A 23202-nucleotide genomic window follows, 5' to 3' on the forward strand; every position below is an offset into this window, starting at 1 on the left:
GATCTTTTCGTTGTGATCATTACGCGAGATATATGTGGGCGGTAGTAATATGTTGCCCATCTCTTCCCGGAATGTGCTCTCTCGTAATTTCGATAATAAACCTGTCCGTATTGCGTAACGCCTTTCTTGAAGTGTCCGCCACTGGAGCTTGTTCAGCATCTCCGTAACGCTCTCGCGCTGACTAAATGTCCCCATGACGAATCGCGCTGCTTTTCGCTGGATCATGTCTATCTCTTCTATTAATCCAACCTGGTAAGGGTCCCATACTGATGAGCAATACTCAAGAATCGGACGAACAAGCGTTTTGTAAGCTACTTCTTTCGTCGATGAGTCACATTTTCTTAGAATTCTTCCTATGAATCTCAACCTGGCGCCTGCTTTTCCCACTATTTGTTTTATGTGATCATTCCACTTCAGATCGCTCCGCATTATAACTCCTAAGTATTTTACGGTCGTTACCGCTTCCAATGATTTACCACCTATGGCATAATCGTACTGGAATGGATTTCTGCCCCTATGTATGCGCATTATATTACATTTATCTACGTTTAGGGAAAGCTGCCAGCTGTCGCACCATGCATTAATCCTCTGCAGGTCCTCCTGGAGTACGTACGAGTCTTCTGATGTTGCTACTTTCTTGTAGACAACCGTGTCATCTGCAAATAGCCTCACGGCGCTACCGATGTTGTCAACTAAGTCATTTATGTATATTGTAAACAATAAAGGTCCTATCACGCTTCCCTGCGGTACTCCCGAAATTACCTCTACATCTGCAGATTTTGAACCGTTAAGAATGACATGTTGTGTTCTTTCTTCTAGGAAATCCTGAATCCAATCACAAACCTGGTCTGATATTCCGTAAGCTCGTATTTTTTTCACTAAACGTAAGTGCGGAACCGTATCAAATGCCTTCCTGAAGTTCAGGAATACGGCATCAATCTGCTCGCCAGTGTCTACGGCACTATGATTTTCTTGGGCAAATAGGGCGAGCTGAGTTTCACATGATCTCTGTTTGCGGAATCCATGTTGGTTATGATGAAGGAGATTTGTATTATCTAAGAACGTCATAATACGAGAACACAAAACATGTTCCATTATCCTACAACAGATTGACGTAAGCGAAATAGGCCTATAATTATTCGCATCTGATTTATGACCCTTCTTGAAAATGGGAACGACCTGCGCTTTCTTCCAGTCGCTAGGTACTTTACGTTCTTCCAGCGATCTACGATAAATTGCTGATAGAAAGGGGGCAAGTTCTTTAGCATAATCACTGTAGAATCTTAAGGGTATCTCGTCTGGTCCGGATGCTTTTCCGCTACTAAGTGATAGCAGTTGTTTTTCAATTCCGATATCGTTTATTTCAATATTTTCCATTTTGGCGTCCGTGCGACGGCTGAAGTCAGGGACCGTGTTACGATTTTCCGCAGTGAAACAGTTTCGGAACACTGAATTCAGTATTTCTGCCTTTCTTCGGTCGTCCTCTGTTTCGGTGCCATCGTGGTCAACGAGTGACTGAATAGGGGATTTAGATCCGCTTACCGATTTTACATATGACCAAAACTTTTTAGGGTTCTTGTTTAGATTGTTTGCCAATGTTTTATGTTCGAATTCGTTGAATGCTTCTCTCATTGCTCTCTTTACGCTCTTTTTCGCTTCGTTCAGCTTTTCCTTATCAGCTATGATTCGACTACTCTTAAACCTATGATGAAGCTTTCTTTGTTTCCGTAGTACCTTTCGTACATGATTGTTATACCACGGTGGATCTTTCCCCTCGCTTTGGACCTTAGTCGGTACGAACTTATCTAAGGCGTACTGGACGATGTTTCTGAATTTTTTCCATTTTTGTTCCACATCCTCTTCCTCATAAATGAACGTTTGATGGTGGTCACTCAGATATTCTGCGATTTGTGCCCTATCACTCTTGTTAAGCAAATATATTTTCCTTCCTTTCTTGGCATTTCTTATTACACTTGTAGTCATTGATGCAACCACTGACTTATGATCACTGATACCCTCTTCTACATTCACGGAGTCGAAAAGTTCCGGTCTATTTGTTGCTATGAGGTCTAAAACGTTAGCTTCACGAGTTGGTTCTCTAACTATCTGCTCGAAGTAATTCTCGGACAAGGCAGTCAGGATAATGTCACAAGAGTCTCTGTCCCTGGCTCCAGTTCTGATTGTGTGACTATCCCATTCTATACCTGGTAGATTGAAGTCTCCCCCTATTACAATAGTATGATCACGAAACTTCTTCACGACGTTCTGCAGGTTCTCTCTGAGGCGCTCAACTACTACGGTTGCTGATGCAGGTGGTCAATAGAAGCATCCGACTATCATATCTGACCCACCTTTGATACTTAACTTAACCCAGATTATTTCACATTCGCATTCGCTAATAACTTCACTGGATATTATTGAATTCTTTACTGCTATAAATACTCCTCCACCATTGGCGTTTATCCTATCCTTGCGGTATATATTCCATTCTGTGTCTAGGATTTCGTTACTGTTCACTTCCGGTTTTAACCAACTTTCCGTTCCTGATACTATATGCGCACTATTTCCTTCAATAAGAGATACTAATTCAGGAACCTTGCCCTGGATACTCCTGCAGTTTACCAATATTACGTTAACTTTTCCTGTTTTTGGTCTCTGAGGACGGACGTTCTTTATCAACGATGATAATGTCCTCTCTGGTAAGCCGTCAGGTATTTTATCGTTTCGCCCAAGGGGGGGTCCCTCTAACCTAAAAAACCCCCGTGTGCACGCCACACGTACTCTGCTACCCTAGTAGCTGCTTCCGGTGTGTAGTGCACGCCTGACCTGTCTAGGGGGGCCCTACAGTTCTCCACCCAATAACGGAGGTCGATGAATTTGCAACCATTATAGTCGCAGAGTCGTCTGAGCCTCTGGTTTAGACCCTCCACACGGCTCCAAACCAGAGGACCGCGATCGACTCTGGGCACTATGCTGCAGATATTAAGCTCAGCTTGCACTCCGCGTGCGATGCTGGTTGTCTTCACCAAATCAGCCAGCCGCCGGAAGGAACCAAGGATGGCCTCAGAACCCAAGCGGCAGGCGTCATTCGTTCCGACATGTGCTACTATCTGCAGCCGGTCACACCCAGTGCGTTCAATAGCTGCCGGAAGGACCTCCTCCACAATACGGACGAGACCCCCCGGCAAGCACACCGAGTGCACACTGGCATTCTTCCCCGACCTACCCGCTATTTTCCTGAGGGGCTCCATAACCCGCCTAACGTTGGAGCTCCCTATAACTAATAGGCCCGCCCTCTGTGACTGTCGGGACCTTGCCGGAGAATCGGCCACTGGCCCAACAGGCGAGGCATCCTGTGGTGGCTCGGAAACGATGTCATCACCACTAGGAAGCACCCCGTACCTGTTGGAAAGGGGTAAGGCAGCTGCCACGCGGCCAGATCCCACCTTCGCCTTTCGGCCAGGCACGCGCGAGCCCACCACTGTCCGCCATTCACCCTGGAGTGATGGCTGACCGGTAAGATGCTCACTGCCAGAAGACGCAGTGACATCAGGGGTTCCATGTGATTCCAAGGCCACCGAAGTAGGCATAGGTCTCACCACAGTTGCCCCAACGCCACTACGAGCCGACGCCTGCGCCTCGAGCTCGATGAGCCTAACAGACAAAGCCTCCACCTGCCCCCGAAGAGTGGCCAATTCTCCTTGCGTCCGCTCACAACAACCACAGTCCCTACACATGACTATGTTTACCCTACTCTATACGGTGACAAATTCCCAAGATAATCTTCTGATGAGCTACTCTGATAATCAAGAAACACTCACTGAAATACGAGACGCGAAAACTACGCTAGGTTTTCCCAGAAAAACTATTTAAAAGCTAAGCGCAGCAAATAAGTACAAAAACGCTTTATACAAACAGTACTCGCTGCTGCTGGTGCTCTCGCTCTGGCTGTCACAAGACAACTGCTGATTCAAGTGACTAGTGGCTAACGGCCGCGAAACAAACAAAAGACGGTTTTAGGGCGCTTTCTGTTCTAAACGATCAAGAAACCACTAAGAAATCTAACACGAAAACTACGTATAGTTTTATCAAGAACTGTTAGTTACTATGCAGAGCATATAAACACAAATAGAATCCCTTCCTTAGTGGAAGGTCGTAAACAAAATGCAAAATAAACGCTTTATACAAACAGTACTCGCTGCTGCTGGTGCTCTCGCTCTGGCTGTCACAAGACAATGGGGGCTACTCTGGGAAGAAGGTAGAGCTGGCAGAGGCTGCAAGTAAGATGGGGTTGGACGTTTTAGCTGTTAGTGACATTCGGGTAAGGGGTGGGAAAGAAGAGGAAGTGGGAGAATACAAGGTCCACCTGTCAGGAGTCAAAGCAGGAATAGCACAATGGGGTGTAGGGCTTTTCCTCAGGAAAGAAATGGAACCCAGTGTAGTTGCAATAAGGTATGTAAACGAATGACTGACGTGGATAGATTTGACAGTGTCTAGCAAGAAAATTAGGATTGTGTCCGTATATTCGCATTATGAAGGGACCGATCAAGATAAGATGGATAGTTTTTATGACGCACTCAGTGATGTAGTTGTTAGAGTAAAGGACAAGGACAGTGTTCTGCTCAAGGGTGATTTTAACGCCAGGATTGGAAATCGAACAGAAGGGTATGAAAAGGTAATGGGTAAATTTGGAGAGGATATGGAGGCCAACAGGAACGGGAAACAGCTCTTGGATTTCTGTGCGAGTATAGGCTTCGTAATCACAAACTCCTTTTTTAAACATAAGAACATTCACTGGTATACTTGGGAAGGCAGGGGAACCAGATCTATCATTGACTATATAATAACAGATCAGGAATTCAGGAAGGCTGTGAGGGACACACGTGTATTCAGGGGATACTTTGATGACACTGATCACTATTTAATCTGCAGTGAAATTGGTATGGTGAGGCTGAAAGTGCAGGAGATAAGGTCCATGTGTAGGAGGATAAGAGTGGAGAAACTTCAGGATAAGGAAATCAGACACAAGTACATAACAGTGATCACAGAAAGGTACCAGTTAGTTGAATGTAGTCAACTGCAGTCATTGGAAATGGAATGGACAAAGTACAGGGACACAGTACTAGAAGTGGCCAAAGAATGTCTTGGAAGAGTAGTGTGTAAAGGTAGGATGAAGCAAACAGCTTGGTGGAATGACACAGTCAAAGCAGCCTGTAAAAGGAAAAAGAAGGCATATCAAAAATGGCTACATAAACTCAGGTAGACAGAGAAAGTTATGTTGAAGAAAGAAACCAAGCCAAACAGATAATTACAGCATCCAAGATGAAATCTTGGGAAGACTTTGGAAACAGGTAGGATACCTTGGGTCAAGCTGCTGGAAAACCATTCTGGAGTGTAATTAGCAGTCTTCGAAAGTGAGGTAAGAAGAAAATGACAAGTATTTTGGACAGGTCAGGAAAACTGCTGGTGAATCCTGTGGATGCCATGGGCAGATGGTGGGAATATTTTGAAGAGTTGCTCAATGTAGGTGATAATACACTCCTGGAAATTGAAATAAGAACACCGTGAATTCATTGTCCCAGGAAGGGGAAACATTATTGACACATTCCTGGGGTCAGATACATCACATGATCACACTGACAGAACCACAGGCACATAGACACAGGCAACAGAGCATGCACAATGTCGGCAATAGTACAGTGTATATCCACCTTTCGCAGCAATGCAGGCTGCTATTCTCCCATGGAGACGATCGTAGAGATGCTGGATGTAGTCCTGTGGAACGGCTTGCCGTGCCATTTCCACCTGGCGCCTCAGTTGGACCAGCGTTCATGCTGGACGTGCAGACCGCGTGAGACGACGCTTCATCCAGTCCCAAACATGCTCAATGGGGGACAGATCCGGAGATCTTGCTGGCCAGGGTAGTTGACTTACACCTTCTAGAGCACGTTGGGTGGCACGGGATACATGCGGACGTGCATTGTCCTGTTGGAACAGCAAGTTCCCTTGCCGGTCTAGGAATGGTAGAACGATGGGTTCGATGACGGTTTGGATGTACCGTGCACTATTCAGTGTCCCCTCGACGATCACCAGTGGTGTACGGCCAGTGTAGGAGATCGCTCCCCACACCATGATGCTGGGTGTTGGCCCTGTGTGCCTCGGTCGTATGCAGTCCTGATTGTGGCGCTCACCTGCACGGCGCCAAACACGCATACGACCATCATTGGCACCAAGGCAGAAGCGACTCTCATCGCTGAAGACGACACGTCTCCATTCGTCCCTCCATTCACGCCTGTCGCGACACCACTGGAGGCGGGCTGCACGATGTTGGGGCGTGAGCGGAAGACGGCCTAACGGTGTGCGGGACCGTAGCCCAGCTTCATGGAGACGGTTGCGAATGGTCCTCGCCGATACCCCAGGAGCAACAGTGTCACTAATTTGCTGGGAAGTGGCGGTGCGGTCCCCTACGGCACTGCGTAGGATCCTACGGTCTTGGCGTGCATCCGTGCGTCGCTGCGGTCCGGTCCCAGGTCGACGAGCACGTGCACCTTCCGCCGACCACTGGCGACAACATCGATGTACTGTGGAGACCTCACGCCCCACGTGTTGAGCAATTCGGCGGTACGTCCACCCGGCCTCCCGCATGCCCACTATACGCGCTCGCTCAAAGTCCGTCAACTGCACATACGGTTCACGTCGACGCTGTCGCGGCATGCTACCAGTGTTAAAGACAGCGATGGAGCTCCGTATGCCACGGCAAACTGGCTGACACTGACGGCGGCGGTGCACAAATGCTGCGCAGCTAGCGCCATTCGACGGCCAACACCGCGGTTCCTGGTGTGTCCGCTGTGCCGTGCGTGTGATCATTGCTTGTACAGCCCTCTCGCAGTGTCCGGAGCAAGTATGGTGGGTCTGAAACACCGGTGTCAATGTGTTCTTTTTTCCATTTCCAGGAGTGTACTATCAGTAATGTTTCAGATTTCGAGGCAGAATGGGACAGGAATGATGATGGAAATAGTATCACATTTGAGGAAGTGGAGAAAATGGTCAGTAGATTGCAATGCAGTAAAGCGGCTGGGGTTAATGAAATTAAGTCGGAACTCATCAAATACAGTGGAATGTCAGGTCTTAAATGGCTACACAGGATAATTGAAATGGCGTGGGAGTCGGGACAGGTTCCATCAGACTGGACGAAAGCAGTAATCACACCAATCTTTAAACATGGAAACAGAAAAGATTGTAACAACTGATGAGGTATCTCTTTGATCAGCGTTGTGGGTAAAATCTTCTCAGGCATTATTGAAAGGAAAGTGCGAGTATTAGTTGAGGACAAATTGGATGAAAATCAGTGTGGGTTTAGGCCTCTTAGAGGTTGTCAGGACCTGATCTTTAGCTTACGGCAAATAATGGAGAATAGTTACGAGTGGAACAGGGAATTGTATCTATGTTTTATAGATCTAGAAAAGGCATATGACCGGGTTCCTAGGAGGAAGTTATTGTCTCTTCTACGTGATTATGGAATAGGAGGCAAATTTTTGCAAGCAATTATAGGTCTTTACATAGATAGTCAGGCAGCAGTTAGAGTTGACGGTAAATTGAGTTCGTGGTTCAGAGTAGTTTCAGTGGTAAGACAAGGCTGCAACCTGTCTCCACTGTTGTTCATATTATTTATGGAACATATGTTGAAAACAATAGACTGGCTGGCTGAGATTAAGATATGTGAACACAAAGTAAGCAGTCTCGCATATACGGATGACTTAGTTGTGATGGCAGATTCTTTCGAAAGTTTGCAAAGTAATATTTCAGAGCTAGATCAGAAATGTAAGGACTATGGTATGAAGATTATCATCTCCAAAACAAAAGTAATGTCAGTGGGAAAGAAATATAAATGAATTGAGTGCCAAATAGGAGGAACAAAGTTAGAACAGGTGGACGGTTTCAAGTACTTAGGATGCATATTCTCACAGGATGGCAACATAGTGACAGAACTGGAAGCGAGGTGTAGCAAAGCTAATGCAGTGAGCGCTTAGCTACGATCTACTCTCTTCTGTAAGGAAGTCAGTACTAAGACTAAGTCATCTGTGCACCGTTCTATCTTTCGACCAACTTTGTTGTATGCGAGCGAAAGCTGTGTGGATTCAGGTTACCTTATCAATAAGGTTGAGGTTGCGGATATGAAAGTAGCTAGGATGATTGCATGTACTAGTAGATGGGAACAATGGCAGGAGGGTGTACACAATGAGGAAATCAAAGAAAAACTGGGAATGAACTCTATAGATGTAGCAGTCAGGGCGAACAGGCTTAGATGGTGGGGTCATGTTACATGCATGGGAGAAGCAAGGTTACCCAAGAGACTCATGGGTTCAGCAGTAGAGGGTAGGAGGAGTCGGGGTAGACCAAGAAGAAGGTACCTGGATTCGGTTAAGAACGATTTTCAAGTAATAGGCTAAACATCAGAAGAGGCACCAATGTTACCACTGAATAGGGGATCATGGAGGAATTTTATAAGGGGGACTATGCTCCAGACTGAAAACTGAAAGGCATAATCAGTCTTAAACGATGATGATGATGATGATGATGGTAACTAGTGACAGGTATTTGTTATACAACAACCAAGTACAAAAGACGAAAAATTAAAAAAAGTAAAAAGAGCTTAAAAATATTTTTCAAAGTTCACTAATAAAAAATCTTGGAACTTGCAGAACATCACAGAGTGTCAGTATTGAAATCTATGCGTAATCGGAGCGAAATATTTAACTTCTAATTGCCGGTTGGCGCTAGTGGGGGTGACATTGGCTTCAAATTTTATTTTATTATTTATATTTTTCTCTCACTTCATCCTGACGAAAAGGCTGTCTATTCAAAGTAAAATTATAAAACATTATTTCCGTGAGTATTAGTTTTCAGTTGGCGCCAAATAGCCCAATCAGAATTCATTAAACTGTCAAAAAGTATGCATTGGATCAGCTAAGCATTAATATCTGTATTACAGTAGCATGGACTTCAATATTAAATAGGTTTTGCATTTAACAAGATAAGTGCTATTTACCCGAAAATTAGCTTCACGGTCGAGCTACAAAAAAATAAAAGCATACCCTTTCCATTGTTTTAATTAGTAACAACGACGGTAGGCGCAAAGCACGTGTACATAGAGAAGCAAGTAGCAACCAACACCGATGTGATATATGATACACATAATCGTCCAGTTACCATTAGATGAAGGCGAAATTGAAGATGTGCGTCAAATAATTGTGTAAATACGAGTACGTTATGCAAATGGTTACAGGAAAAGTGATAACACCATTTTCGGGAAAATTAAACACAGAAAAAGCACTCGAACAGGGGGCACCCAAATAATAAAAGATATGCAGCGTTAAAATTTAGTTGTTAGCATTCGGTAAGCACACAGCTTCGAGGAAGCTCATGTCAGTGTAAGCTTTCCAACCAGAGGGAAGTAGGTTACACCTGCAAAAAGATGTCACAAGCACAGTGACTCAGCGAAGTATAAAATAAACTACTACGATTGTGAATATTTTTGTACGGAATAGACTTACTGGAAACTCATAAAAAAGTTTATGTAACACTCCCTGTGATGGAAACGGTACCGCACGGATGACGGACTTAGAATGCTGAAGCATAATTGAGGCCAGGATACAGGAAGTACGGAAGTATTGCACAGAGCCCCAGAAGGATATGGCTTGTCTATACTGCAGGATTTAGAAAATTTTATCTATTAAAACAGGGGTCTCCAAACAATTTTGAATGAACAGAGCAAGCTTAGACCTGAATGGTTTTTCTTTTTTTCGAGAGTATCTGGTGTGAGACGCGCTGACTGTGGCGTGTCCCAGCCTCGCGTCTGCTAGGCCGGCGGAGTTCTCGCCGGAGTACGGATTGCGGCCAGCCTCGTGGAGGAAGTTGCTGGCTCTTCTGCAAGACAGGACTGTTTTCCAAGATCATTTAATATGCTGACTATTTTCTTCTTATAATCTGTTTTAAAGTTATACTCATTTTAATGTATTCTTTTGCTGTGTTTTAGCTCGTAGCGCAAAGTGTTTTATTTATCAGACACGAGTAAGGACAACGGCAAATTCTATTTTTGTAATACCACCATCTTACCAATGTAAATAGTATTCAACAGTGAAGTTCATGTAGCTGAAATAGGCTGACGGTTTTTTTTCCTTCGGCACCATACGACTAGATCTGCTAGTGTCCTCCTAAACAGCTATTCGCTTGCTGCAGCTCTCCTTGCTTCCTACACTGGTAGAGATACTCCCGTATGCTTTGTGTCCGTACCTGTTCGAGTGTTTAGTTTGCTTGTGTCGTCAAGACTTTCTTCTCTGTGTTTCTTCCCACAAACGTAAACTTGACACAAAAGGCTTTGTATACCACTAGAAATCTTTATTCCAATGCATGTATTCAGCAAACAAAACAATGATCTCCACACTCCTTTAAAACTCATTACGATACAATAACGTTATCGTGATACATATTCTTTGTACCTCGAGGTAATATTTCTGTTCTTCTGTATCTTTTTAGCAGCTAGTAGTTTCCAGACGCCATCTTTGTTTACAAAATACCAATGTTTACATGTCATGTGTTATGAAACAGAAAGGAGCGTGTGACCCCTGCAGGTATTCTATTTTAAGTGTTTTAATTTTCACCTTCTGATACATGTTTTTAGTTTTTAGTCAGGATCCTCCCCATTGCCATATTCTGAAATAAACGTCTTTTTTTCCCTACTAGACACTGCCACAGGTTACCCAAAACAGTACCAAAGCACACACATATGTCAAACCAACTCGTGAAAATCCACCTGCTGGTGGAGATTTAAACCTTCGAAACGCATTGTGGTTATAAATAAGCAGTGACTGGCAACAAAAATCCTGTTGTCGCATTCTATATCAGTAACAGTCACATTAAAGGATAACAAAGTGATTGCATGTAAAGTTTCTTCTGTGTGTCATTTGCGTGATCGAGACTCTCTTCCCTATCTTATTTGTGTCATCGAGACTTTTGCTGTGTGTGCATAGTCACCGCTGTCGTCTCCCCCTCGCGCAGCCGCCGCCACCGCCACAGCCGCTGCCAACACCACCGACAACGACGTCATCCATTCATCACACATCAACCGCTCTCTGGCTGACGCCACTGCCCTTAACATCGCCATCTCCACCTGCTTTCGCTGCCACCGCGTAGCACCTGACGTAGCTGCCTCCATCCCCGTCACTTTGGAGACATTCCCATCGTTCATATCTCCACCGCAACTTTTCCTCGTCGTCTCAGCGCAACTTCGGCGACAGACCACCCCGAACAACGCTGTTCATACCTGTCCAACATCGCAGCTCATCCCACGACCATACCTCTCCTTCTCCTGCTCCGTCACTACATGGAATATGCTCTGTAACACAGCCAGCTCCTGCATCTGTCCTTTCTTATTTACAGTATCCTCTCGCACCAAAGAGGTAACACATGCATCTCTCTCCGTCCCCAGCTCCCCAGCCCAATGAGCAACAGTTGCCACAGATGATATCAAAAGTATAACTTCATCAACTCCCTCCTTCCCGCCCCCCCCCCTCCCCACCATGAACCACATGGACCTTGCCACCTTATGGTGGGGAGGCTTGCGTGAGTCAGCGCTACAGATAGCCGTACCATACGTGCAACCACAATGGAGGGGTATCAGTTGAGAGTACAGACAAACGTGTGGTTCCTGAAGAGGGGCAGCAGCCTTTTCAGTAGTGGCAAGGGCAACAGTTTGGATGATCGACTCATCTGGCCTTGTAACATCAACCAAAACGGCCTTGTTATGCTGGTACTGCGAACGGCTGAAAGCGAGGGGAAACTACAGCCGTAGTGTTTACCGATGGCATGCAGCTTTACAGTATGAATAAATGACGTTGGCGTCCTCTTGGGTAAAATATTTCGGAGGTAAACTAGTCCCCCACTCGGGTCTCCGTGCGGGGACTACTCATTAGGACGTCGTTATCAGGAGAAAGAAAACTGGCGTTCAACGGAACGGATAATGGTATGTCAGGTGCCTTAATCGGGCAGGTAGGTTAGAAAATTTACAGTGATCACTGAAGTCGAACTTGAGACCATGGACGAGGGATTGGAATCCAAACTGAACAACAATCTGAGTTCCTAAAAACTCTTTGGATCAAAAGTGATCATTCTTCACTCACCTCATCTGTCTTTACTGAATCAGCCTCAACCATATACCACTTCTCCTTAAATACAGAAATGATATGCCAACGCCACCGTCGCCGCCGCCGCCGCCGCCTCCGCAGCGACCACCACCACTACCACCACCACCGTCACTCCTACCACCATAAGGACGAAACTTAAAAATACCGTCCTCAGTCATATCACTGACAAAAGTGTATTCACTACAGTGGTCACCTAACTGCAGACTCACCTGTTCACGCTGAAAGGGCTTTCAATTTCTTAAACAGCCCTAACTTGGTATCTCTCATACCTTCAACACCAGCAATGACTCTCACCACACTTATTCTGCGAAATGCAATGCCACACCACAGCCAACCATACCTGAACTCCATTCCACTGATCATTCCTACAATTCCGTCCAAATTCCTGCTGAAAACATCGTGAAGTTCATAACAATGTCCTAAAAAACAATCTATTCCAACATCCATACACCCTTCAGTAAATCTCGCTTCCTGCCAACTCCATCTTCCATCTCAACACCCACAATCAAGTCCACTTCCTTCAACTTTTGTAGTCCTGTCTTCCTCAGTTGCGTGTAATATTACGGTATATTGATAATTTTTACTTATTAACCGTCTGACAGCAACTGAATAAAACACAATTTTAGTGCCACACGCGTTTCGCCTTTATTTTCTGGAAGGCATCATCAGTGGCAGGTTGCGTGGACGATTTCTTACATATTACGCTCCTGTTACATTTTTGGTGTTGTTCTTCTTCTTATGAACGTCAATTTGCGGTTTTTTACACGTTCCACAGCACTATGCACTGAACGCTTGTTTTAATGCAATGTTTTGGTTTCTGTTGCCGACTGTCCAAAACATTGCATTGCATTAAAACAAGCGTTCAGTGCATAGCGCTGTGGAATGTGTAAAAAACCGCAAATTGGCGTTCATAAGAAGAAGAACAACACCAAAAATGTAACAGGACCGTAATATGTAAGAAATTGTCCACGAAACCTGCCACTGATGATGCCTTGCAGAAAATAAAGGCGAAACGCGTATGGCACTAAAATTGTGTTTTATTCAGTTGCTGTCAGACGGTCCATAAGTAGAAATTATCAATATACCGTAATAAGTCCCCTTGCTCTTCAGTTGCCTCAACACCCATCTAGTCCTAATTCACACACACCACTCTCAAGTTTTTAATGGGGGACATGATGGCAGTACACTATCCTGTATCACAACATCTGCTCTATAGCCAACAATATCTTTTCATACATACCCTGTTCTGACACAATGTCCACACCTTCATCGTTAATGAAACGTCCCTCCAACACTATCAAACCTACTGAAAATCTCCCTATAGCCTCAACTCCTTCCCTGTCAAAGACAGCAGTGCAACTGGCTGCCACAAGAACATCCCACTAAGCCACAACCATTATACAACACTCTCCCTGAACACCTTATCCTTACCCTCCTCTTCCAAATCCTAACAACTACCTGTGGCACCATCTACATCCAACCTAATCACTACATCTTCTATTACTTCCTCATCCACATAGACCAAACCTTTTCCACCTATATTATTGGCACTGAACTCAGCATCCGTAATATATCCTACGCAGGACTCCAGCAGTGGTGTCAGTTTGCAGGCTCCCAAAAATGTGACGTTGTTCCCATCCCACATTATATTTTTCTGAACGTAGTGCAGCCCCAGATGTTGTCTGAGCACCTACCAACTACCTTGTACACCTCATAGCTGAAGCCTTACACCGCACTGGAAGTGATCACCTGCCTGTATTCCTCACTGTCTTCTACAAACAATCTCATCCTTCTGCATCCCATCCTATTCTCGATCGAATAGGATCTCAAGCCTACTAAAATGTCTACTTGGAATCCATAGAAAGCCAGATTGGAATCCACCTCGTGAACTTCCAGCAACTTGAGAATATCCCTCATGCTACATCCTTCCTGCAACAGACCTTGTCAGATGCTGTATCCACCCACCTTCTTACTAATAACATAATTTTATCCCTGGTGACCCTCATTAGGATTACTCCCTGTTTCCTAACATCCATATAAACACAAACACTATTATCCCACCTGTGGCTCTCAGCTTCCAGTACTAGGACAAAACACACCACTATTAGAAGTAAATGCACGATTCATAGCACATGCATAAACGCATAAACGAAATATTCAACAAAAACTCGACACCTCCCCCGGTCGCAAATGCATTAGCTACCAACACATCAAAGAAAGCCCTATATAGTCACCCCTACAGCCCTTTGCGTCAGTATCCTCTTCACAGATTACTATCCTCAACTGCAAAAAATCTTCAAAAGCCTAAGTCTCTTTCTTTCAAACCACATAAAACCTTCTGCTGATACCTCCTCCTACTGCCCCATCTGCCTGACCTCAGTGTTTAGCAAGGTCTTCGAATCGATCCTCTCCTGCCACATCCATAAACACCTGAAACAACACCACATCCTTCCTCTTAAACACTGTGGCTATCCTATCCCACCAGCTCAGCACCCATAAATCTGCAATTTTTGTCTCCCTCGACCTCAAGAAATTCTAAAACCATCTTTGGCATTCCAGTCTCCTCTTCCTCTCTCCAGACATACGCACCTCCAATTAACTCCATCTCTCCTCTCTTTTATCATTTCTGCACTGCTGATATGCCCAAAACGATTGCACCAGTCCACGTCCTTAAAATGCTGATGATACCGGTTTCCCTGATCTCTACCCTACACTTCAGATATCCCAAACATCCGTCCAAATACACCTCAATCTGTTTACTTCCTGGTGTAACCAATGGCTCCTCGAGATCAAACCCTCCAAAGCCCAGGTAGTAATTACAGGACGAACTACCTGCACCATCAGTCTCTACGACTCTGGCCTTATCATTTATGACCATCCTCTCCAGTTAACTAATATACTAAAATGTCGTGCACTAACCCTGGACTGGAAAGTATTGCAGAAACCTCACACAATAAATATTCAACACAAAGCAGATAATAGACTAAAGTTAAACAGGTTGAACTTGGGGACTATACTCGTCCACTATTCTCCACACCTACAAAACCCTGATCTGTCCCTCCCTCTGCTATGCAAACGTTGCTTTGATATTGGCTCCACCAATGTCTTAATAGTCCCTAGAACGACATGCACACCATCCAGCTTTCTGCATCGGTTCATTTTCCCACACACACAGATACTGTACCATCTCATCAGATTCTCACCCGTTCTCAATGACATCAGACACTTCCACGTCTCTTATACTATCCACAAACTAGATTCCATTAATTCGGTTGTCTCCCCTCTGAACACCAACCTTGTTGTGCTGCTGCACCTTTAAAAACACATCCCACCATCCCTAAACCTACACACACTTTATATCCTATCCTAAATGAACTTCAACCATCTCCCTCTCCCAGACAGCAAGATGTATCCCTATATTTATTCCTCCTTCCAAGTTTAACTCTTCCCATCCTTCCCATCAACCATCAGGACCGTTTTCTCCTTTTCCTTCTCCATGTATTTGTTACCACAGCTCTACCCACACACCAAACTCCACCTCACCCCATATCTTTCCCACTTTGTGTATTGCCACTCGTCTACCCCAGTCTCTAACTTCTGTTTTCACACCCCTCAAGCCAATATAACATACTCTCTCGTCCTGTAGTATTGGGTATGTAGTGCAGGTCCTTTAAGTTTTACGTGAAAGTCCTATGTTTCAGTGTTTTCCTCAGAATTTCACCGTTCTGCAATGATTTTTAAGATACACACACACACACACACACACACACACACACACACACACACACACATATATATATATATATATATATATATATATATATATATATTGTCTGTCTTTGATTTTTAACTAAAAATAGAAGAACAGTGCTACTATTGATTTCTCTAGACATCATAGCGTAGCAGACCCAAATGATAATTGTTATAAGTTTAATGAACCCTATGCGGGATAATTGGCGTCACTTGAAAAGTTAATACTCGATGAAATTGTGTTCTACAATTTGACTCTGAATGTTTATATTTTGAAGACTGACCTTTGTATATGTGAAGAAAGAGAGAAACATAAATAATAAAATAAAATTTGAGGACAAAATCGGCCACACTAGCGCAATCTGGCAGCCTTAATTTACACTTCCGCACAAATTTTTGACTGTTAATTATTGCCCCGATTAGGTGTAGGTATTAATAGTGACGCTGAATCGTCTGCCATAGGTTCAAAACTATCTGGTGAGTGTACATTTAAAAATATTTTTAACTTTTTTAAGTTTTCTTCTTTTTGCACCTACAGTTATTGTGACGGAACGTCACATAAATTTCATTTCGAGAAAAATTAAAATGGTTCTTTGTGCGTTAAAAAATAGTGACGTGTGAACTACAAATTATTGAAAGACTGCGTCCGTGTGCAAGATGAATATCAAATATTAAAAAGTACAGTTTATTATCTGTAAAGATCACAAACAACGATGCGCTTAATAAATAGCGTTTTCTTTATAGTATCTGTGCTATGTACATGAAGAAGAACAGAGATAACGTTGTGGGTTAGTATTTTTTTTCCTAGATGGTTTAGCCTCCCCCCCCCCCCCCCCCCAAGAACCATGGACCTTGCTGTTGGTGGGGAGGCTTGTGTGCCTCAGCGATACAGATGGCCGTACCGTAGGTGCAACCACAATGGAGGAGTGTCTGTTGAGAAGACAGACAAACTTGTGGTTCCTGAAGAGGGGCAGGAGCCTTTTCAGTAGTTGCAGGAGCAACAGTCAGGATGATTGACTGATCTGGCCTTATAACACTAACCAAAACGGCCTTGCTGTTTTGGTACTGCGAATGGCTGAAAGCAAGCGGAAACTACAGCCGTAAATTTTCCCGAGGGCATGCAGCTTTACTGTATGGTTAAATGATGATGGCGTCCTCTTGGGTAAAATATTCAGGAGGTAAAGTAGTCCCACATTCGCATCTCCAGGTGGGGACTACTCAATAGGACGTCGTTATCAGGAGAAAGAAAACTGGCATTCTACGAATCAGAGTGTGGAATATCAGGTCCCTTGGTCGGGCAGGTAGGTTAGAAAATTTAAAAAGGGAAATGGATAGGTTACAGTTAGATATAGTGGGAATTAGTGAAGTTCGGCGGCAGGAGGAACAAGACTTTTGGTCAGGTGAATACAGACTTATAAATACAAAATCAAATAAGGGTAATGCAGGAGTAGGTTTAATAATGAATAAAAGGAGTGCGGGTAAGCTACTACAAACAGCATAGTGAACGCATTATTGTGGCTAAGGTAGACACGAAGTCCATGCTTACTACAGTAGTACAAGTTTGTATGCCAACTATCTCTACAGATAATGAAGAAATTGATGAAATGTATGATGAGATAAAAGAAATTATTGAGGTAGTGAAGGGAGACGAAAATTTAATAGTCATGGGTGAGTGGAATTCGATAGTAGGAAAAGGGAGAGAAGGAAACACAGTAGGTGAATATGGATTGGGGTTAAGAAATGAAAGAGGAAGCCGTCTGTTAGAATTTTGCACAGAGCATAACTTAATCATAGCTATCACTTGGTTCAAGAATCATAAAAGAAGGTTGTATACATGGAAGAATCCGGAAGATACTAGTAGGTATCAGATAGATTATATAATGGTAAGAGAGAGATTTAGGAACCAGGTTTTAAATTGTAAGACATTTCCAGGGGCAGATGTGGACTCTGACCACAATCTATTGGTTATGAACTGTAGATTAAAACTGAAGAAACTGCGAAAAGGTGGGAATTTAAGGAGATGGGACCTGGATAAACTGACTAAACCAGAGGTTGTACAGAGTTTCAGGGAGAGCATAAGGGAACAATTGACAGGAATGGGAGAAAGAAATACAGTAGAACAAGAATGGGTTATCACAGAAGAATGGGTAGCCCTGAGTTATGAAGTAGAGAGGGCAGCAGAGGATCAAGTAGGTACAAAAACGAGGGCTAGTAGAAATCCTTGGGTAACAGAAGAAATATTGAATTTAATTGATGAAAGAAGAAAATATGAAAATGCAGTAAATGAAACAGGCAAAACGGAATACAAACATCTCAAAAATGAGATCGACAGGAAGTGCAAAATGGCTAAGCAGGGATGGCTAGAGGATAAATGTAAGGATGTAGAGGCGTATATCACTAGGGGTAAGATAGATGTTGCCTAGAGGAAAATTAAAGAGACCTTTGGAGAAAAGAAAACCACTTATATGAATATCATGAGCTCAGATGGAAACCCAGTTCTAAGCAAAGAAGGGAAAGCAGAAAGGTGGAAGGAGTATATAGACGGTCTTTACAAGGGTGATGTACTTGAGGACAATATTATGGCAATGGAAGAGGCTGTAGATGAAGATGAAATGGGAGACAGGATACTGCGTGAAGAGTTTGAGGGAGCACTGAAAAACCTAAGTCGAAACAAGTCCCTGGGAGTAGACAACATTCCATTAGAGACAGCCCTGGGTGAGCCAGCCCTGACAAACCTCTACCATCTGGTGAGCAAGATATATGAGACAGGCTAAATACCCTCAGACTTCAAGAAGAATATAAAAATTTCAAACCCAAAAAAGGCACTTGTTGACAGATGTGAAAATAACCGACTATCAGTTTAGTAAGCAACGGCTGTAAAATACTAACACGAATTCTTCACAGACGAATGGAAAAACTGGTAGAAGTCGACCTCGGGGAAGGTCAGTTTGGATTCCGTACAGATATTGGAACACGTGAAGCAGTACTGACCCTACGACTTATCTTTTAAGATAGATTAAGGAAAGGCAAACCTACATTTGTAGCATTTGTAGGCTTAGAGAAAGCTTTTGACAACGTTGACTCGAATACTCTCTTTCAAATTCTGAACATTGCAGGGGTCAAATACAGGGTGCTAAAGACTACTTACAATTTGTACAGAAACCAGATGGCAGATATAAGCGTCGAGGGGCAGGAAAGGGAAGCAGTGGTTGGGAAGGGAGTGAGACTGGGGTGTAGTCTCTCCCCGATGTTATTCAATCTGTATATTGAGCAAGCACTAAAGGAAACAAAAGAAAAGTTCGAAATAGGCATTAAAATCCATGGAGATCAATTAAAAACTTTGAGGTTCGCCGATGACATTGTAATTCTGTCAGAGACAGCAAAGTACTTGGAAGAGCAGTTGAACGGAATTGACAGTGTCTTGAAAGGAGGATATAAGATGAACATCAACAAAAGCAAAACGAGGATAATGGAATGTAGTCGAATTAAGTCTGGTGATTCTGAGGGAATTAGATTAGGAAATGAGACACTTGAAGCAGTAAATGAGGTTTGCTATTTGGTGAGCAAAATAACTGATGATGGTCGAAGGAGAGAGGATATAACATGTAGACTGACAATGGCATGGAAAGCGTTTCTGAAGAAGGGAAATTTGTCAACACCGAGTACAGATTTATGTGTCAGGAAGTCATTTCTGAAAGTATTTGTATGGAATGTAGGCATGTATGGAAGTGAAACATGGACGATAAATAGTTTGGACGAGAAGAGAATAGAAGCTTTCGAATTGTGGTGCTACAGAGGAATGCTGAAGATTAGATGGGTAGATCACATAACTAATGAGGAGGTATTGAATAGAATTGCGGAGAAGAGGAGTTTGTGGCACAACTTGACTAGAAGAAGGGATCGGTTGGTAGGACATGTTCTGAGGCATCAGGGGATCAGAAAGTTATCATTGGAGAGCAGTCTGGAGGGTAAAAATCGTAGAGGGAGACCGAGAGATGAATACACTAAGCAGGTTTAAAAGGATGTAGGTTGCAATAAGTATTGGGAGATGAAGAAGCTTGCACAGGATAGAGTTGCACTGAGAGCTGCATCAAACCAGTCTCAGGACTGAAGACCACAAGAACAACAACAGTTGGTTTCGTCTAGCGGAAAGCCGCCATTGTATCACAGTCTAATATATTTAATGTACAGTAAGTACAGAATATATGTCCAATTGTTATTAGAAAATTTTGGTTATTGAAGTAGTGAGCACCTCCCAAAATAGCCCCCATTAATTGTAATTAATAACTCTATTTCAGAACTTCGTGTTGCGGGAAGCTCCCTTTCCCTAGCAGCATTTGGTCGGCCATTACGATAACGATATTTTTAGGTTAGAAATTCAGTCTGTGATACTAAATGTAAATTCGGGAGACCTCTCAGTTTTGATCTTTTAATAGTTTCAAAGCTGGTAAAGTAAAGACAAATTCCATTCATTAATATTTTCGTACTGAATGAGTTCAGTATGTTTAAGATTGGCCGCTTAACGGCAGATGAGATTCTCCTCAGTTTTTGTGTTGGAGATATCGAATAGTAAGTACAGAAAAATATTCTGTTTAATAAGCATGAAAAAGTATTTCAGTTTGTGTATGAAAGTTTGTACATAAATGACCAGTAGCCCCTGAGAACCAAATTAATCATTCACAGTTTGCTGAAAAGCAAACATATTTTCTCTCCATGAGAGCAGTGCTCATGCGAACTATTTGTTAGAAGGCGGTGAGTCGCGCGCTGTGTATTAAATATTATTTTGTGCGTAGCCTGCTTCGGAATAGCCGATGTCCGTACGTTTGTTATTGTGGTGTTGGGTTATTTCAGAGTCTCATGCTAGCCCACAATATTTAACAGAGTAAAAACTATTGCAGTACAGAGTAAATAATATTGCAGTATTCAGTATTTATTTTTTTGATTAATCACTGCATATACAGAATGTAACAAAACTCCCAATCCCGAAAACCGCGATAATGTTCCTTTTATCTTAAGTAGAGATATGTGATGACGGCTGGCTGTAGCGGCGTATTAAATACAGCAAATTTTAACAACGAACTAGATTGTTCTATTCACAAAATATTCACAATATTTAGGTAATCATACAGGAAATTCATTTCTTTCATTAATAAAGCTTCATTTTCGGCAGAGAGGTCCAAGTAATCTTCAGACGTATTACTTGGGATGTGAACTCCCCTGTGTATGCTCTTACAAAGTGGGCAGTTGGGATGGGGGTGCTGGGGGTGGCGGGGTGGGGGGGTGGGGAGGCTTGGGGAGGTCCTGTGCTAGTAATCCTGCCGTCATTAGACCAGGAGCCACTCCAACAAGTTACTCCCCAAAGTCTCCCCGGGCGCACATTTCCGGAACCAAAGTTAGCCTGTAAACTAATAGAATTAGATTGCCCGCGCCTAAATTAATAAAGCCTGTCGTTCGAGACCTCTAACACGAAGACGGAACACTCTCAAGTACTCGTGCTACCACGTATCGACCAGCTATGTGGTAACGTTGTGCTGTTTATGTTTCACCTATGCCTCTTAAGCCCATTCACATAAATAAAGTCTGTAAGATACATTTCTGATTTCGTTCTTTCTCTGCTCTTAGTAATGATATCCAGCGCTATTGTATTGATTTCAGTTTCAAAGTACTCTATTGTGTTGAGAGATAGGGTGACATTCTGTAATAGTGCACAGCCTGCTGAAATAGCGTCTGGGAGACCGCCGAGCAGGACATCTGCATTCAACAGAAGCAACAGAACCCTTACACGCTACCTCTGAATAAGACACCGTCTGTCGGCTTTCAATTTATTTCAAAACATTGCCATAAAATACAGTAACCGTTAGTTGTCCGCTACTATCTTCAGATTACTTGGCGGCTATATTTTATGAAAAGTTATTCTATTAAAAGGATTCGATCCGGCTAGTCCGAGGCGCTAAAACGATCTTACAATATGCAGATAGCCTCCTCTATAGAGCTGAACTTATGGTTTCAGGTGTAGGTAACAGTTAAAAGCCAGTATTCAGACAAAACCATACAACAATTTAAAAGTACAACTGCAGCGGAGACGAGGTAAACTGAGGGTTCTTCCACTGTCAGTAAATTAAAGTACCGCCAAGTCGGCCACCGTCTTGTCTAGGCTCCAGGCGGCAATCGCGTGTAGCTAGGATGCCATGCTAAGGAGCTGAGGCGCGGATTTTCTAATTTTCATTCCGCTGACGTTAGGTAAATCAGTGACACAGGTCGTTTTACAATTCGTAGTACGTGCTCAGGCCTTAGTAGATGAAATTTTGATAACGAACGCATGTCCGGAAATTTATCGTTTGGATTTAAAACAGGTTTGGAGAATGGATCACTTCTAAATCTCCTGCTTCACGTAGGCACGCAGCGAAGACAACGAGCTCGGACCCGAGGGGTCTACTGGAGTTGTTCCTGATGACGACTCTGCTGTTAGTTGCACAAGTTATACCTCGGACGCTTCCTTCCATGTACAAAGTCCACAAAGGGACGTACTGTGAACTCTCGTAATTGCGGACGTATCAGTTTTTCGCAGCCGTTGTTGTAGGCAGACAAACATTGTATGTGGTGGACTGCGGCTATCTGGAAACCGTTGTCGATACATACGTAGCACAGCCCTACTATTATTACGCATGGTACCGTGCTGCGTAAGGCCTGGAAGTGATCCTATCTTCAAACAAGCGGTACATTTCCGAACACGGTGTCCTTATCGATGCTGCTAAGTTCTCTCTGCAATCCCTAGAAGCTTCTGACAGGCTTATATTTCAAACAACGTCTTTTGGTCTAAAATAGCCACTAATAGCGAGATGGAGACTGACGGGGTAAAGAGGACACACCACTCGAAGGCAAAAGTGGCCACGTTGACCACTCTTCCCACTGGCAGTCTCCTTTCCGGAAGGTTCATTTATAGTCTCTGTACCCCAATTATACTTAGCTAACTCCATACGTCGCGCATATTAATCCTACAAATTCAAACACACGGCGGAAAAAAACCACAGCACCAAAAAATAATTACTGTAGAGTAATTAAATTTTGAGAGTAGTTTTGTCTTTGTAACATATTTAAGTCATTAGCATTGTAAGATCACAGACCAATGTAAGCACAACATAAGCCACTGCGAATATGAAATGCTGGTACAATAAAATCCGGTGTAACCTCCAGAACGTTGAATGCAAGCATGAAAATGTGCATACATTGTATTGTACAGGTGCCTGAT

This window comes from Schistocerca piceifrons, chromosome 2, assembly GCF_021461385.2.
Source record: "Schistocerca piceifrons isolate TAMUIC-IGC-003096 chromosome 2, iqSchPice1.1, whole genome shotgun sequence".
In the NCBI taxonomy this organism is placed as follows: domain Eukaryota; kingdom Metazoa; phylum Arthropoda; class Insecta; order Orthoptera; family Acrididae; genus Schistocerca; species Schistocerca piceifrons.